Source organism: Pteropus alecto, unplaced genomic scaffold (genome assembly GCF_000325575.1).
Source record: "Pteropus alecto unplaced genomic scaffold, ASM32557v1 scaffold14, whole genome shotgun sequence".
NCBI classification, from domain to species: Eukaryota; Metazoa; Chordata; class Mammalia; order Chiroptera; family Pteropodidae; genus Pteropus; species Pteropus alecto.
This window is the reverse complement of record NW_006436810.1, coordinates 3,848,385-3,856,815: the sequence shown is the minus strand read 5'-3', so window position 1 is coordinate 3,856,815 and position 8,431 is coordinate 3,848,385.

Here is an 8,431-nt window from a genome sequence, read left to right as displayed (position 1 = left end):
AATCAATTTAAGCGTGAGACTTCAGTACCTTTCTCAAATGGGAAAATCAGACCACTGTGTGTTCAATGGGTTTGGAAAATTGCACTCTCAAAGTAATTATATATGGGAGGTAGAGGAAGATAGATACGAGGATGGGGTTCATGGATGCTTGCAGCTGGATCCCAGCTCCCTCTCTCTTCCAAATAGAAAAATAATGAGGATCTCAAATGGACTTTCTCCTGAAGGGGGCAAAAATACAACTTTACCTCCTTTGTGATCAATGCCCACTACCCAGGCCAATAAGTCATTCATTAACTCCCAACTGCCTTGTACACACACCAAGAAAAGCCTTTTGTGCCTCCTCAGCAATCCTTGAATGTCTGTGTAAAGAAATGAAAGAAAGAAACTTTTCTACTGTCAGACTGAAGGTGGCTATTGATGAATGGGGGCCTCTCCAAACCAATCCCTGCTCTTCTGGCATAAAGAATAAACACGACTTTCCTTTTCAGATCATAATTATGACAAGACACAAAAGCAAGGGTATCACTCATCTCAATCTACTTTAGCCTCCAGTTGTTTTACCTACTCAGACCCATCCTCACGAGATTCCAAATAGATGTGATACACTGCTCAATATTAATTTCCACCATTTGGAAAGCCCCTTAGTTGGAATAATTACTGAATTTCTAAATGGCCTCTGGCCAGGCTCAAATGTGATAGTGTTTCATGTCCAGCAATATGGAAGAAACCTGCCTCGGGTATTGAACAGCTCCGATGATGCTTTTCTGAGAAAAAATATCTCCCTGAAGGCTTTTTAAAAAGTTGCAGTTAAAAATTTCCCCGTCTTACTGCCTAATGTTCGGCAGCGTCTCTGTATAAATAAATGGATAATTTCCTTCCTTCCTTCTTTTATTTATTCTCTCCTACCTCCCTCTCATTATCCCTCCCTCTTCCCTTCCTCTTTTCCCTTCCTTCCTTTGTTACTTTGTCCCAAAGAGGGTTTATGACAGCTATGTACTCATAGGATTTCTACCCAATGTCCCAGTAGAACAATTCTTTTTTGAATTATAGACTTGAATTATAATTTCATTCGTTCTCCTTGACTTTCTGCTTTTCTGTGTTCTTTTCCGTTTCTCTCAGCAGATGTTGAATCAGGTTTTCATTTGAAGTCACTCCTTATTACTGCTCAAATTGTGGGCAGTCAGCACCAGAAGCCAAAAGGAGAGCACAGGGGAAGAGCTGGACGGTCCAGCGAGGTCCCATCTAGAACCGCTCCAGAACCTTTACAGGAGGTTGAGGGCAGGGGACACATTTATTGTCTATTATGTGCTAGGAGCTGTGCTGGGTATTAGCTCATCTAATCCTCATAATGATGATTGATGGTAGGTATAATTACCCCCATTTGAGAGATTGGAAAACTTGCCCAGGGTTCACACAGGCCATCTTTGGTGCTCTCAGTCCCAACTTTGCATTACCCTGCATCCATCAGCCCTATAAAATCCGAGATTAGAGTTTAGAGATACAGGTTGGTATAGTAAACATCCTTGATATCCCTGGTCACATCTCTGAGCACATCTCTGATTCCCAGATCTCAAGTATACACCAGACATCCTTTCAACGTCTGCTTCAAGACTGTTTCCACAGCTGCAGGAGCCTGCTCAGCGTAAGAGTGAGCACAGTGTCTGTACTGCAAGAAGGGAGGACCAGTTAAAGCCCCTAGGCACAGCCAAAGAGAATGAAAGTCAGTAAATAAATGCTCTGTTCTCCTGTCCTTGAGGTGGACAGCTACAGGAGGCATTTTTGACATGTCTTACAGATCCAAGCCTGAAGTGGCCGGTTGTCAGTTCATTCTTATGCTGCCTTTTCTTCCTCATTGTTCAAGTCAGACTGTTCTCTCACTTGTGTTTCCTGGAATCACCTCCCAGATAAACTAAATGCATTCAAATTCTTGTCTCAGGCTCTGATTTGGGGGGACTCCAAACCAAGGTACCTGGGTTCCTGGTAGACTGGAAATAAAGACCATCTTGTGTGCTGACTGGTAGGGAAGAAGGTTATTGTTGTGAGGCCTGTAAGAAAATAAGCTCGGACTAAATCAGAGAAAGATCTTGAAACAGAAAAAACAATTCTAAGCCAGGAACTCTATTAAGAAATTTCCCCTTAAGTAGAACTCTCTTTGAGGAAATTTATGCAAAGTGTTCAGTAAGCATGCCTAGAAGAAAATACATCAAAACATTAACTGTGTGCTCTTCTGAGTAAATCTTCAATCGACATTCCTGTGATCTTCCTTCTCTTTATCCATCGGTCTTGACTGCCCCCTGGGGAATCTCAATTCCTATTTCCGGAGATACCTTTTTTCCCCTGCTCCTCAAACTAGGTGGAAGACACTTAGCCATCACTCTCCACCTGGAAGGCTGCACAGCTTGTTAATGAAGAGTAAGTTGTGGGCAATAGAGGCAGGTCAAGTTCCAGTCAGCTCAGAGACTTGGTCTCAGTCAGGTTTTGTTGCAGAAACAATTCCCCAAATTTAGTGGCTTAAAAGGGAAGGTTAAAACTTAACCTCAAAGATTAAAACTTAAAACAAAGGTTAATGTCTTGCTCGTGCAATATGCTCATCTTAAGTTGATGGAGGTGGGAAGGGGGCTCTGCTCCTGTGGCTCCCATCGCAGCACCAAGGCTGTGGAGCAGCAGCTGTCCGAATGTTGATGATCGCTGTGGCAGAGTGACAAGGAGCCAGAGCTCAAACTGGTTCTCTAATCTTCATTTTGAAAGCGACAATTGTTACTTGCTCACATTTCATTGGCCAAAGAAAAGTTGTACGTTATTGCCTGAGTTTCACTGAAAGGGAAAGTGCAATCCAACTTCCAGGTGAGAAAAGAAAAAAAAGGAAAGATATAAAGCAGAGTGTTTGTGGAAAATGTCCATCATATCTGGACAATCACTGAACCTATGTTTCAATGTCTGCTTTGTGTACCAAGAGATAATCACTTTACGAGGTTGTTGTGAGAAAATTGCTTATAAAGCCCCTGGCACATAGCCGTTACTAAAATGCTGCTAATTTGACTATGACCCTTTGTATACCTCAAATGCAAAAGTTTAGCCCAATATTTCCCACATCTCTGGAATAAATAATAGGAAGTTCTTTACCCCATTTCCATAAATTGCATTTCTTAGTTTTAAAAAGTGGTTCCTGTGCCCTTTCTCTGAATATCTCCAAGTTCCAAGATATGGATTCTAGTACAGTGCTCCCCACATAGAAGGGACCTGATTACTACTAAGAAATGAACAAATGTTTGTTTCAAAAGAGAGTTATGCAAAGATAAAATGATGATCACGGTGTTTCTTACTTAGATCAGGTTTTATTCTAGTACACAGATAAACTCAGCATAAGTTCATTAGAACAGCATGGTCCTCATTAGAAAGAACATCACATTACTGTTATTATGCTCAAAAAACGAAGGCTGGACCTGAAGTTATTATGAGAGTGTGGGTCCTTTGGCCAAGTATGTTATTACAGTTTCAATGGAACCATTACCTTGTCATGGTAAAACCTGCAGGGGATTCCTCAGACTTCAGTAGACTCCGGCTTTTCCTGGGGAAAGTGGGGGCCTGGTAGGGTGTGAGCAGGGCCCAAGGCATAGGTTGTAGCCCCAGCCTCACCATCCTAGTTTTCAGTTTGGAAAGCCAGAATTTTGAGTAACTTAGTTACGGGACTTTCTCATTGTCCTTGGGTTGGGTTGCCCTGTTCCCCTCCATCTTGTTCTCACATGATGGTCATTGACTCCTTAATTTTATGATATTCCTTATCCTGGGAGAATTTGGGCCAGGGATTCCTTCTGGTCAGCCAAGTGGCTCGGCTCATGTGGACCTTGGGGTTGTTTACGTGTTCAGGACCTGCTATTGCGAAACCCTAAAAAAGTTTATTTTACGTGGCTGGATTGCTTTTGCCAGAATGAATTCATTTGCTCAAGTTATTTTTAAAATGTTTTTCTTAGCTTCTTAGAGAAGCTCTAGTCTCTTGTTTGTGTGGTTCTAGGCCAAAAAAAAAATGCCGAGTCTATTGATGGAAGCCAGAGAAAATGTCTAGCCAAAGTGGATCAAAGAAGGCTCTCATTGGAAAAGAAAAGCCTCTACTCTGAACGCTGGATTAAAATACCATGTGGTGCCAGTCCCAGGGGCTGAAATCCTTGATGCTTCTAGAACCAGGAAGGCCACGCAAAGAGTCTCTCACTGCTCCTACAGGTGTGTGTGAGAAAGGGCATCACAAATAGATATTTGTCCAGGAAAAACACCCGCTGCGGCCAATTGTAGCCAGTCCAGCAGCAGGGAGACTACTGGAAGTAGTCAGGCTGTAGAGATGGAAATCCGCTTCCTCATCCAGGTCAAATGGGCTGACTCTCACACTACTTTGTAAACATTTTACTTAACAATTGTTTTTTAAAAATAACTCTTTAGAACATAGATTCTTACCTTTGGGAAAATCAGAAACCTTTCTGAGAATCTGAAAGTGGCTATGAACCCATCAGCCAGAAAAATGCGCATGCAAGCTTTTGCTTAAATTGTTAATGGTGTCAATGGGGATACTATCCAATAACTGCCAAGGAGTTTCCATAAATCCCCTTGCTTCAGAATTTGGGGGAACTTTAAACCTGAGATTGATAATATGCAGATACTAATTCTTTCAGAACTTACTGAGTTCCTGTTCATGGCAGGCACTATGCTGGAAGCTGGAGATACAATAATATATAAGATGAGGACCAGCCTTGTGGGGCTCATGGTGTAATAGACAAACCAACCCATAACAATGATGCATAGTGAGTTAAATAGTACAGTAGGGCTACAAGCACAGAAACCTGCAAGAGCTCTGAATAGAGGGTAACTAATTCAACATTGTATGTATGTATCAGGCAATTAGATATAAGCTAGTGCACAGACATGGTCCTTACCTCATGGCTTAAAGTCTGGAATGCTTTAAATCTGAAGTTGAGGGAGGGGCCTGGAAGAACTTGACACCAACCTAAGGTGAATCTTGATTAACAAGTATAAGTTCATGCAGGTGAAAGAGGTAAGTATTTCAGGCAGTAGGAGAAGCATGTGCATAAGCCAGTGATGAGAATAAAGTGAGCTGGGGGATTGCAAACTCAACGAGGGGGAGTGGTGAGAGAAAGGGGTGAAGAGGTTTGCTGGGGTCAGATCTCTAAAGCCCTGCTCTCACCATGGATCGCGGGCTTTATATTGTGTCAAATGCTGTCATTGAGGGTTTTTTAAATCAAGTGAGTAAGGAGATCAAAAATGAGATAATATTAGAAAGATCACTCTACCTTCTGTGGAGAAAGTGGATTGGGCAGGAGGAATGAGGATGGTTAATGGGTAAAATCATGGAGGCCAGAAGACAGAAAGCTGTTGAATTAATCTGGATGAGAAATGACGAGGTCCTAATAGTGTCAGTGGAGGTGGAATGAAGTGGACAAATTTGAAAACCAGGATGGGCCTCTGGATAGCACTCTCTCTCATACCCTAGAACGACTTTATCCTTTCTGCTATATGCAACGAAGTAGGGATGGGTTCAAGCTAATAAAATAACCTTGCTACTGAGGTGGTATCACCTAGAATCATGACTGTAAAATTGTCGTGGTTTAATAATCAGATATGGGAATCATGACTGTAAAATTGTCGTGGTTTAATAATCAGATATGGGAACTCTACATTCAGCTGCTTAGTGATAATGACAATGACAAAATGATAACAGCGGTAACTAAATTTTATGGTTCACTTACTCTGTGACAGTTACGTTTCCAAGCATTCTGCATGTATTAACACACTTATTCTTCACACAACCCAATGATATTCTATTCTTATTCCTATTTAATGGATGAAGATATTGAGGCAGCACAGAGAGGTCAAAAACCTTATCCAAGGTCACACAGCTGAGAAGTGAAAAACAGGGATTCATACTTTGGAAGTCTGACTTCAGGACCCATAATCCTATTAGCTCTACTATCTGCCTATACTGTCAGAAATATGCTCCTTCTCCATAGAAATCAGCATACGCATTAAAACGAACATTTTTAATTGGTTCTGAATATTCTGAACAATCACATGCCACTCACATCTCCAACTCATAGTCTCCAGAAATGTATTAGGAGAAGTAATGAAGTAAAATGCTGGGTGTGAATGCTTTTGCAGATTCAGGCTACAAAGAACAGAAAAGCAGAAAAAACAAACAATGGTGTTTTTAAACAATGAATGTTGTTTTCCTTCAGCCATAAGAGTATTTTAAAACTTGACAAATCCATTCAGCTTTCAAAGCATTCCACATTCCCCACCCACAAGCAAGTGCCAGAAGGTGCCAGTTTGAGCCAACTCTGAGCTCAGGAATGATTTTCTAAATATGGGATCAGATTTCTTAAATGTCCACACTCCACAGATGGATACTTACCACTGTCCTAATTGGTGTTATGAAAACTGCTTAGCAATTTATCCAGCTATTAATCTAAAGAGGACATTTCAGCAAGAGATGGAGTAGTGAGGCACAAATGCAGGAACAGAAAATGATAGGGTATTACTACTTGGAAAAGGTTGAAAATCACTGCCTTAAGGTCTTTGAAATTTTAGAGCTAGGTTGTACATAGGCTCAATTTTAATGAAGGACTTTGAAGGGAAAAAACGTTCCTTAATTTGCAGGAACTGATTCTTTTTGGAGAGGACAAAGAAAATGATGTTCAGTATACTCGTCATATTCATTCAACTTTTGCCTCATGCCTAGCACCACGCCAGGAACTGAAATACAAAAATGAAAAAGACATGGATCTTGTTCTCTAGCCTAGTGGAGACAGAGAAGCAGAATAGTGTAACAGATGGAACCAAAGAAATGTACTAGGAAGCAAAAAGTGAGAAAGTGAGACAGAGGTTAGAGGGTTGAAAAGAAACCATGTTGCAAAGGTTTTGATTTAATTTTGTAATGATACAGAGAGCCGTTAAACAGAAGCCATCATCAGATTTTAGAATGATTTACATTGTTATCCACGTGAAGAATGGGTTGTAGCAGGGAGATACCTAAGGCAGAATGAATCCCACTCTTCATAAAAATCATTCTGCAATCCTGACATCTCCCTCTGCTTCTGCTCTCCAATCCATTTCCTCATATTCCCCAAACACACACAATTTAGAAATTATCTAATCTTTTAAAAGTGTTAGTTTCCAACTATTTGAGGTTTTCCTAGATACCCGTTATTGGTTTCTAATTTAATTCCATGTGATCGGAGATTATAATCTGTATGACCTGAATCCTTTTATGTTTATTGAGACTTGTTTTATGGCTCATAATGTGGTCTCTCTTGGAATATGTTCCAGTGCTCTTGAAAATAATGTGTAATCTGTTGTTGGGTATTGCTGTGTTCTATGTCGCTTACATCAAATCAGTTCATAGTCTTGTTCTATATTCTGATTTCGTGTTTTCCTGTTCCATCGAACATTGACAGAGGGATACTCAAATCTCTGACTACAATTGTAGATTTGTCTATTTCACCTTACAGTTCTTTCAGTTTTTGCTTTGTGTATTTTTGAAGCTGTTATTAAATGAACAAGCACTTAGGACTATTATGTCTTCTTGCTGAACTGATCCCTTTAAATACTATGAAATTATCTTTATCTCTGGTAATATTCTTTGCTCTGAAATCTACTTTTTCTGATATTAATAATATAGCTACTACAACTTTCTTTTTGATTAGCATTAGTATACCTTTTTCTATTCTTTTACTTTTAATGTTTGTCTTTTATTTTTATGATTAGTTTCTTATTTGCAACATATAGTTGGGCATTGTATTTTTTATCCAATCTGACAATCTCTGCCTTTTAATTAGGATGTTTAGGATATTTATAAATTCTTTTAAACAGTAATTGACTATTTAAGAAAAAATAATTGTAATAAAGTGTGACATTTATAATAGATGTAGAAATAAAATGTAAACCAACAACAGCACAAAGGCGAGAAAAGAGAAATGGAAGTATGTTATTATAAAGTTCTTAAACTACATACTTATATTGTATGTTAAGTGGTAATATCACTTGCTATAATCCTAAAGCAATCACTAAAATAATAAAACAGAATTACAGGTAATGAACCAACAAAGGAGACAAAATAGAATCATAAAAAGTTTTGGTTTCTTCTTTGAGAATCTTAGCAATGCAATTAACCAGTCTTTTAAAGAAACCTTTTAACTCGACTGTTATATTTATGAATTAATTTTCTTTCTGTGGAAAAATGTCAAATCTTCTTTCTTTTCAGATTAAAGGGCATAGAATGCTTCCACTTTCATTTTGGACACCTGTACTGATTAACTGGAAAGAATAACCAGCTTAGGTTTTGTTAATGTTATTATAACAGGAATTTTTTAAAGAGAATTTACCCCATTATCTTACACTTGAAATATTAAATATATATATAAATTTTAAA